General features: G+C 41.2%; 1 pseudogene; it reads right to left on the bottom strand.

Annotated features, from left to right (window-relative positions):
• Positions 1-1,199: 1,199 nt before the first annotated feature.
• LOC114895896 lies at positions 1,200-8,189 on the bottom strand (annotated as a pseudogene).
• Positions 8,190-10,556: the final 2,367 nt, after the last annotated feature.

Genomic DNA, 10,556 nt, shown 5'->3' with positions numbered 1-10,556 from the left:
AAGATTAGATTCTCTGCTGTCTTCTGGACTAATTGATGATTGGCAGACAAGTATTTGCAGATGTGTTCTATAAATCAGTTCTCAAGGCACTGAACTAATGAGAGAGGCTATTATTATGTTAGTTGCTTCTAGACCATATATTATTATATAAAAAATTAACTTCTGTATCAGTTTGCTCCAAGAAATAGAACCAATAATACAAAACAAGTAGAAGTAGAACCAACACACACACACACACACACACACACAAATATACACATAGAGATTTATTTCAAGCATATGGCTCATATGATTGCAGGGGCTGGAAAGTTCGAAATCTGTAAGGCCAGCTCACAGGCTGGAAACTACAGTCTCGTGACAATTTCTTCTTCCTCAGGGAAATTCCAGTTTTGCTCTTATGGTCTTTCAACTGATTGGCTGAGGCCCACCCAGATTATTGAGGATAATCTTCTTTATTTTAAGTTAACTAATTGCAGATCTTACCCACATTTACAAAATGTCTTCACAGCAACACCTAATTCAGTTTTTAACTGAATACCTGGGTACTACAGCCCAGCCAAGTTGACATGTAAAGTTAACCATCACAACTTCCGAAAATCAACTGTAAAATTTATAGTTCAAAAAATAGATGCATGGGGCTTCCCTGGTGGCGCAGTGGTTGAGACTCTGCCTGCCAATGCAGGGGACACGGGTTCAAGCCCTGGTCTGGGAAGATCCAACATGCCGCGGAGCAACTAGGCCCGTGAGCCACAACTACTGAGCCTGCGCGTCTGGAGCCTGTGCTCCTCAACAAGAGAGGCCGCGATAGTGAGAGGCCCCCGCTCGCCGCAACTAGAGAAAGCCCTCACACAGAAACAAGGACCCAACACAGCCAGAAAGTAAATTAATTAATTTAAAAAAAAACTATTAAATACACGTAGTTTCTTGAGGATGTGTGCGAAAGAACTGAGGGGTATATCCTTTTATAGGGAATACACATGTGAGAGCGGAGCCTTGCATGGGTTTAATCCAGAGGTTTTAAACCAACGACTCACAGAAACTGTGATAATCGCTAAGCAGTAGTTGAAGGCCATAAGAGATTGCTCTAAAATTTCGCAACAGCATTCTGAGGCATACATTATTTAATATGACTAAGATATTTATATTACCTTTTTTTTTTTGAGGTAAAATTTGTAAGTCTATACGTGGGGAACGTCGTGTCAGGACCCCTCGTTGCCCGGGTCGTCCTCGTCGTGCCGGAAGCAGCTGTCGACGTCGGCGTCGGCGTCGGCGTCGGCGTCGGCGTCGGCGTACTCCCTCGTAGTCGTCGTCCTGTGCAAGAGCTCTGAGCCCTGGTGGGCGCCGGGGCCTCGGTCGTCATGCAGGACTCGGCCAGTCGCAGGACTCGGCCTGCACGCCGCGCCGCTCCGCCTCGGTTCCCAGGACCTGCTTGCGAGTGACGTCCGCGCGCTGCCGGTCCTGCCTTCACTCGCTTCCCGCTTCCTGCTTCCTGCGCATCACGGAGTCCAAGTTGACAGGTGAGGCGCTGTGTTGGTGGAGGAGGGAGGTGGCGCTGAGGAGGGTGGTCCAGACGTTCTGGGTGGGGTCCCACCGCGCCGAGGGCAGCTCACCGCTCGGGGCGGGGGGGGGGCGTCACAAACTGAGTGACGGACCAGTCTCTAGTTGTTGGGGTGCCATATCTTGGTCAGGAACCGAAAGGCCGGCAGGGAGTAAGAAAGTCGATGGGGCTCTTGAAGCGCGCCTGGAAGTAGCTGCCTTCGTCGTAGGTGTTGGGAGGCCCGGAGATGGCCACCTCCCAGTTGTACAGGTCGCCCCCGTCCAGCAGGGTCACCCGGAAGCCCTCCACCGGCTCCCCTTGCAGTCCCTCGAGCTCCAGCAGCAGCGCCTTCTGTGGTCTTAGGCACCAGCGGCCGGGCTACGGAGGTGGAGGCCGGGGCCGGGGCCTGGGTGCGCAGGGCCGCGGGCCAGGTCGGCTTCCAGGGCGGGGCTGCCTTCCTTCTCCACGCCGCCTGGGGCCCCCGGGCGCTCCACCTGCCTGTGTTACTTTTATAGTAGTTTGCTTCTGTGTTTATAATTCACTCATTTCTTCAGTAATTTTTGAATACTTTTGTTGTATATATGTCCAGTGGCACTGACTCTCTTTCGTGTAAACCCATGTTAAATGGTTGAGTAGAGAAAATTTGCCTTCCGTCTGCCTGCCTTCACTCTACTCCTGTGGTTCCTCGTTTGCTCAGATTCCTATTATGTTAATTTTGTTCCCAAGCCTTACAGGTCAGGTTGCGTAGAAGCAAAGCTTGATATAGGGATTCTTACACATGTGTTTATTGTGGGAACGCTCTCAGGAGAAAGTGAGGGAAGCAGGATATGGTGGGGGGAAAAGAATTGGGTCTGGAGAGTGCCTAGTGTGATATCACTGTGAAGTTTTTAGGGAAAGGTACTATAGATATAGTCCAGCTAGAGGCAGGCAGAGCAGTCGATTGAAAGTCTTTGGCCAAGTTCTACCTCAGGGAGATGGATGGGGCTGGCCTGTAGCCTCCCAGTCAAACTGGCTTCCATTTGGCTGAGGGAAATTCTCCAGATAGGGGAGCAGGTGTGAGTTGATATTTGCTAACACTCACATAAGCTAGGGAATGTGTACTCCTCACCTTAAGGGGTATTTGGGCAGGGTACCAATAGCACCGCTAGCGTACATTACAATCTTCTCCCTGGGCTACCAAGATCCACTTGCTAATTACATTAAATTTTTTCTATCCCAGGACCAGGTGGCTTCACTGGTCAAGTCTACCCAACATTTAAAGAAAAATTAACACCAGTCCTTCTCAAACTTTTCCAAAAAAATTGAAGAAGAGGGACCACTTTCAAATTCATTTCTTGAGGCCTGAATTAGCCTGATACCAAAACCAGATAAGAACACTACCAGAAACAAAAGCTGTAGGCTAATGTCCTTGATGAACACAGATGCAAAAATTCTCAACAAAACGTTGGCAAACTGAATTCGACAATAAATTAAGATACGTACACCGTGATAAGTGATATTCATCCCTTGGATGCAAGGATGGTTCAACAACCACTACATTAATAAAAGAAAAGATAAAAATCATACGATCATCTTAATACATGCAGAAAAAGCATTTGATGTGTAATGCCTGGGACACAAGCATGTGTAAATCTTTTAACTTCTTTCTTCTCATGATCTCATCCAAAGGGGAATTCTTTATTTAATCCCTGTTAGTCTGTCTGTCTCCATGTTGGTCCCATGAACAGACTGTCTTATTTATTAAGTTAGATATGGCTGTTTAAAAAAAGAGTTAATAGGAATCAATACTCTAGTTTCAACCATTTTCTTATTTAAAGTAGTGATCTCTTGCTACCATCTTAATATTTACTACCAAAAAGGTAATTGTTGTTGCTTATTATTTATTACCAAGAAGGACTCAAGCAATACTAACCATGTCCAGTTAAAACCTGGTAACAGGCAGACATTGCTATACCTTATTTGATCCTGAAATAGGCAAATCTGAATTTATCCAAGCTGCAATATATGGCGTGAATTTGAAGGGGCCTTTTTTTGAGGAGCAAGGGTCAAATTTAGCTTTGAAGATGCTCTCTTAGCTCCCAAAAGATGACAATATGTTATGAGTTTTGGGGTAGGGATTCTGTCAATTTCCCCCTTCTTCTTTACACTGTTCAGCGGCCTTCTAAAAGCCCACCCAATAAAGCTGGTTATTGTTCTTTTTATTCTTCTGTAATTCCCTCCACCTATATAGTACCACCTTTCTTTTGGATATCACAGATCTTCTCATTATTTAGAACCATGAATGATAACAGGTCGAGTAAATCAGGTGTGTCACCTGAATAATTTCTTGGCATCCAAGAGCATGGCTACATAAGATGCTTGAGATTGGAGAACTCCCCTTCACAGCTTCTGTCATGGTCAGTTACTAGCATTAAATTGGGTATCTCTTTTTGATCATCATATGACAACCTAAGAATACATATTCCTGTGCTTCAGAGGCAGGGTTCTGTTTCTTAGTCAAGGAAAGAGTGGGACTATAAGAGTTTTGCCCTCAGAGTAAGTCTGGCAAACTCTCACCTTTACCCACTGCATCAATTTAGTTGATTTGCCATCTTGATGAGACTGCTCACAAATGTTTGCAGATAATTGGGCATCTGTGGTCAACCCAAATAATCCCTTCCATTCATCAGTATCTAGAACTAGTGATAAGACACCCTTATCTGGGCTTCCCTGGTGGCGCAGTGGTTGAGAGTCTGCCTGCCGATGCAGGGGACACGGGTTCGTGCCCCAGTCCGGGAAGATCCCACATGCCGCGGAGCGGCTGGGCCCGTGAGCCATGGCCGCTGAGCCTGCGCGTCCGGAGCCTGTGCTCCACAACGGGAGAGGCCACAACAGTGAGAGGCCCGCGTACCGCAAAAAAAAAAAAAAAAAGACACCCTTATTTAATCTGAGGATCTATGTAGCAGGGATCACCAGCCTCTGCAGAACTTTTCCATAAAGTGTCCTAGCTCTTCAACAAACAGACTACTCTCTGGATGTCCTGGACATCTGGTCACGGCCCTTGACTACTTCTGTGGTCTTTTCGATGATCAATGGTCATAAGCAAGTTACTTTGTGAATAAACATATATGCTCAGGTGACGACAGGAACAAGAAGAAAAGGCATTACAGTAATTTTAAAAAAGTTTGATTTCTTTCTGTTGCAATTTTCTAGTTGGCCCTTTAGAGATTTAGTTTTCGTAAATGATGCCTGTAGCAGCTTGGAATTCTCTGTCTATCCACTTAGCTACTTCCCCTAGGGATAAGTCTATTTCCTCCAAAGACAATTGGTAAGACTTGTCCCCAGAATCTTCTATAAGGGTTTTACCACTTCTTACCAAAGATGTGTAGCAAGAGACCTAGGCCTCTATTTCCAAGTTTTCTTCCCCCTTTCTTAACAAAAACATTCTTAACACATAAGTTTGAAAGATAATCTTGCCACTGCTATCAATCAGTGCCATAAAATGTTGAATTGTCAAAGCTGACATATAAATGAAAAATCTTACCCAGCGCCAAACTTTTCTAATTAACTATACAAGCAAGCCACAAGCTGCATGTGGAGAGAGTGAGTTACTCACACGTTGCTCCTTCCTTCTACCAGGTTATTGCTCTGTTCCATCTAAGTCTACTGCCCTTAGGCGGGCACTTCAGATCCAGAGCTAAGATGAAGTCGGCCTCTCCCAAATACCCTGTACTTGTAGCTGCCCTCTTACACTCCTTACTGTGTCCAGAGGATTCTAATTGTATTTCATGGGGATTGGCTACTTTCCTATTAAGTGGCACATATAAATTCCCTGGTTGAAGCAACTCTTTTGTTTAGCTAGCGTTGCTACAGGTGCTTTGCATCTATTTTCCTTCTTTCTTTGTTCTTTAGTATTCCTAATTCCTGACTCCTTGGAGCTTGTTTGTCAGTGTTGATGGCAGGGAATAGAAGCACTCAGTGGTTTGCTTTTTGTTTTTCACTCAGTGTTTTTAAGCAGAAAGGAATTCAGTACCAGAATTTAGGTGCTTACAAAATTGTTCTGGAGTGAGAAGTTAGAGGTCAAGAAGTGCTACTGCCACCTCGTGGTCAGGAAAGTGCTGCACCACTGCCAACCTCACAGAGGCATTTCACCCACATCTATTTCAATGATGTAGACAGACAAGGAAGCTCTTGCACGTGGCACATCTGCTGCATTCTGTTTATTGACCTGCTCCACTAAATAAGGAAGAATGACCCCCACATCCTTCATTTTCTAAACTCTAATGAGGACATCTCAATGGTGGAAGCTAATCTCATCCAGAAAACTAGTTGCAAGGGCATCTGAGAAATGTAGTTTTTAGCCATACAGCCCCTGTGATTTAGGAGGTGGGGGGATTAAACAGGAAGAGAGTAGAACATTCCACAGAGGTGCCAGATGACAATACCTAACACAGATTTATTTGTTACACTTTCACAATCTCAGAAGCTATTTCAGTATCCTGAGTCCACACCTGACCTGACACATTCTTTCTGCATTTCCCTCTCATGTCTTTTCAGTAAATTCATGCATTTTAAGAAGTGGCAGCTAGCTATTTATAATTTTTTAAATTAATGATAGTAGGTTAGTATTTTCACTGCTGGTGAAATATTTGCATTGTTATTGATGCTTTCTGGAATCCTTAATTTTGACAATGGCTCTACTGAGAATTTCAGGTCCCACGGCCTGCCGACATGGGAAATGTATTCATTAGTAAGATTTTGGAGCCTCTTCCCTTAGGGCACCCGTAAAACCTGCCCTCTTTGCTCAGTCCCTAGAGCTGGTCCCAATCCATTATAGTGTAATACAAATTAATTTATTATTTTGTGGTCACGAAATTATAAGCACTACTTTTCTATCCTGAAAATAATAATGTACAAAATAAAATGAAATTATTTATTCTTTTAATATTTCTGGAAGAGTGGATTATTTATAAAAATGATAATAAAACCATCCATTTCAAAAGTGACAAAAAAGTTTAAAAATTCTTTGGAGTCAGCCTCCAAAAACCTTTTGTCCTGGCCCCTTCTATGTTTTAGTCAGTAGGAACAATCTCGGAACTGCATCCCTTCCAAACTCCAAACCAATAATTGAGAAAATAGTTTAAAGTTCCATTTTTGGAACTTGCTATTTATATGCTAAGTTTGAACTATAACATGGAATAAAAGTTCTTTGAAAATGTCCCCAACATTGTATATCTCATAATAATTATGTTCTGATTTCCTGTTGTTTCTTCCCTTGCCCATTCTTTTATCCTTCTTCCTCTGACTCTCCTTGTCTCACCTTTTCACTGTAAAGATTTAAGATGTTTATTTCTTTTCTTCAACTGATATTTTTTTTGTTTAAAGGAGATTTCTCATTGCTCAAATAGTCTTTTTTTTTTCCAGTAAATTAAACACTGCTACAAAGCTGATTTTTTTAATAAGAATAGAGCTTTTACTGTAATTGTACAGAATACCATGGTAGGAATGTTATTTAAAGCAAAATATTCAAGATATTGTGACAGGGCCAAGAGAGAGACCAAAGAAAAAGTATATATATATATATATATATTTTTTTTTTTTTTGCTTCTGGGGAATGAGAATTTGGTGTTACTAATGGTACTGATTTTTCACTGAGATATACTATACACTCTTTTTTAATGAATTCTTGCTAATTAATATCAGACAGTGTAAACCACAGAGGATATAAAGTGAAAAGTTTTAATCAGCCACTGAAATTAAAAAATCCCATATTTTTAATACAGAAAGTTTCAGGAAGATGAATACTTGTTTGCTTTATTAAATATCCAAAATATGAGTAACATCTAGATGCAAATTTAAACATCCATTATGAACCAGTTGAAAACTGTGCTACTTACCAAACTACAAACAATATGATGAAACGACTCTGGGGTAATGCATTTTTTGGTAACTTCTCCTGAAAAAAACAAATGCCCTCATTTCAATAATAGTATGTTCAAATGTTCAAGGATATTTTAACTTTTTGTTAAGTGGTAAGGTCTAAGTTATTTGTGTAAGCCATGGGCCACCGTGGCATGTTTATAGACTGAGTATAAAAGAGAGGCACAAGAACGCAGAGTTCAATGCTAAATGTTTTAAAGGCAACCCCTTCCTTTTCATGCTCATGCCAAGCTCTGTGTGTGACACAGATTGGCTTTTTATTGTTATTATTGTGTGTTAAATGAAAAACTGATGCTATAATAGCAATATTAAATACAGTGTTCATTATAAATATAGCTTATCATCGGGAAAGATTTGGATAAAGATTCAATATTTATTTAGTCCTACTTTGTGTTAAGCACTAATCTCTTTTGCATGCATTATTTCATTTATTTCTTTCAACAATCTGAGTGTGCATTGGAAGGAGGGAAAATTATAGCTCATTCCAAAGTGATTTTATGACATTAGGATTCCAATTAAAAAGAAAAAGTCCGAAAGATATCACAAAAGTAATACCTGTTATCACACCAGAAATTGTTGTCTCATCTAGCAAGAAGCAATAGATTCTGACCGGGCAGATGCTGTTCCCATGCCTCCTAATGGCAGTTATATACTGTGGGTACCATCGAGGTGCCTGGACACTTTGGATTCTTTGCTCCCAGGCCCCAGAGGAAAGAAGAGGAGTCACCAGCATGGGAAATTGACACTGATCCCAGGATGAGGTAGGGCTGCTCTTACAAATGGGAGTCAGCCCCACTGTAACTGTGAATGGACAAGTGCAGCAACACCAGACCAAGAGGGTAATTGTCAAACGCTTACTGCCTTCAGAAATGAAGGTTTAGGTCATACCATCATGTACACAACACCATTAACTGGCAAGGTGATAGCCCAGGATGAGGGGATTTTGAAACAGATAATGGAGGAGGAAGAGAATGGGGAACAATGGTGGCCCCCAGATCGACTGCAGAGGCTGGGGCTATCTATTCTTCTTCTCACAAACCTCCCTATTCAAAATTCAAATTATTGACATTATTTAAAATTTTCCTGAGGAAGAGAGGCCCGTGGGGACAATGGAGGAGATTTCCTTGAATCTGTAGGGTGGAGCAAGTGTGGGCCATGGAGGCCGTGAGAGTGGACAGTCAGGCCTGGGCCGCAAGGAGCAGAGCTCACGGAGAGCCCCAGCTGCTGTATTCTGACATCTGTTGCCCCACTTTAATGGAAGCCACACTCCCCACAGGCTGCTCCTGCCAATGAGAGAGAGTAGCAGGGACTCAGAGGCAGGTCTGTTCCTTAGAGAAGGACAAACACAGACACTTACTGGATGAAAACTGCCCACTTTTTCATTGAGCAGCTTTTGCTCGCGTTGTGTAACGAGCTGACAGCACAACAACCTTATCTTGTAAGGCTGACAAGCCTCATATCTCCCAGAAATTAATCAACATTTCAGGCCTGTTGATGAGACCTTTATAGTTTTTGCTGCTCCTGCAGATAATGGTCTTAAATTCTGGCTCATTTCTTTGTTCAGTTCACTGTGATGTTGAGAGGAAGAAGCAGGTAACAGCGTTTGGGGAGGAAAGAAGAGGTTGAATGTTGAAACTGAACACTGCTCTTTTAAATCTTTACCATTAGTTCCAGCAATAAGTTAAACTTTGATTTTAATTCTCTTCTTGACTTACCATAACCATTTTTTACACAGGCTTGTTATATGTTTTCTTTTATTTCTATTACCAAATATATGTTTATTAATATCAGTACTATTCTTCCCTAAATTTGGACTCGTCTCCCCCTTTAACTTTCTGATTACCAATTATATCAGTCATTCATTTAACCACATTTATTGAAAATCAACCTCATACCAGGCAAGGAAGGGGGGAAGAAGAAATGAATATCAGGTGGATATTAATCCCAAACATTCTAGAGCTTTTTCATAGCTAGGAGAGACTTAAGGGGAATAATTCTGCCCATTTTTCAGCATGCCTCCTGTTTCTGCCTTTGTTTATCTATGCTCTGTTACCCAGGTCATGGGACCCTTCAGAGAAGGACATACAACCACATAAGAAGTATAGAAAGCTAACAATTTTGTATATTGGATGAGAAATGAAGGACAATTTATGTAACTGCTACATAGAGCTTGCTATAGTAAGCATATTTTCCCAATCAGAACTTTTTTTTTTTGTAATCATGGAAAACTGCTTATTGTGAGCACTTATTACCCAATTGAAATGATTTCTTTTAAGGATAGAGTGTGATTTTGGGTTTTATCCAATTGGAAGCTTATCATGAAGCATGATTGCCTATCTTGATGCATTATATACAATCAGAAAATATATGTTAATTAGGAAATTTTGTTCAAGTATGTTTATGAAATGCTTGGTTTGGAAGACCTTGCATTCAAAATTGAGAAAGACATGCTCTTGGGGACAAGGTCTAAGGCAAAAAGAAAAAAAAGTAACATCTGTCCATCAGTGTTCCTGTGAACCTGTGAACTTCTGTCTTTGCTTTTTGATCGACTTTTATTGGCTTCAAACCCAGATTTTTATCTTGGAATCTGATTTTCACATTCATCTTATAGATAGGATAATTCTTCTTTGCCAAATTGGTACCAGACTTAAGTCTCTTTGTTGTATTTTATTGAGCTTTATTTTATGATAGCTCCCCTTAGCTCCCACTCTTGACCTGGCTGGTCCCTTTTTTTTTCAAAATTAAATTATTAAAATGTGTAACATACAATAATATTCTCCCATTGAGATTCTACAGTTACTCTTTTACTATACTGGATTTACCACATACATGTCCCTCTACCCATCCTACAATTTATCTTTTTTGGGGATGCATTTCAAAGTTAGTTGCAAACATGACACTTCAGCATGCATATCATTAACTAGAGTTCAATAGTTATTGTTCTATTTAATTCTTTAGAGATAAAATTTATATACAAGGAAATGTTCAGATCATCAGTGTTTCATTCCAGGAAAATTTTGACAAATGCTTTGACCTCTGTTACCTAAATCCCTGTGGGCATATTTCTTTCTTAAACTTCTAGTAGCTAACAGCTCATAGC

This window comes from Monodon monoceros, unplaced genomic scaffold (genome assembly GCF_005190385.1).
Source record: "Monodon monoceros isolate NGI ecotype Baffin Bay Population unplaced genomic scaffold, NGI_Narwhal_1 Super_Scaffold_15, whole genome shotgun sequence".
NCBI classification, from domain to species: Eukaryota; Metazoa; Chordata; class Mammalia; order Artiodactyla; family Monodontidae; genus Monodon; species Monodon monoceros.
Note: the sequence above shows the minus strand (reverse complement) of the source record. Positions and strands in the feature narration are given on the sequence as shown.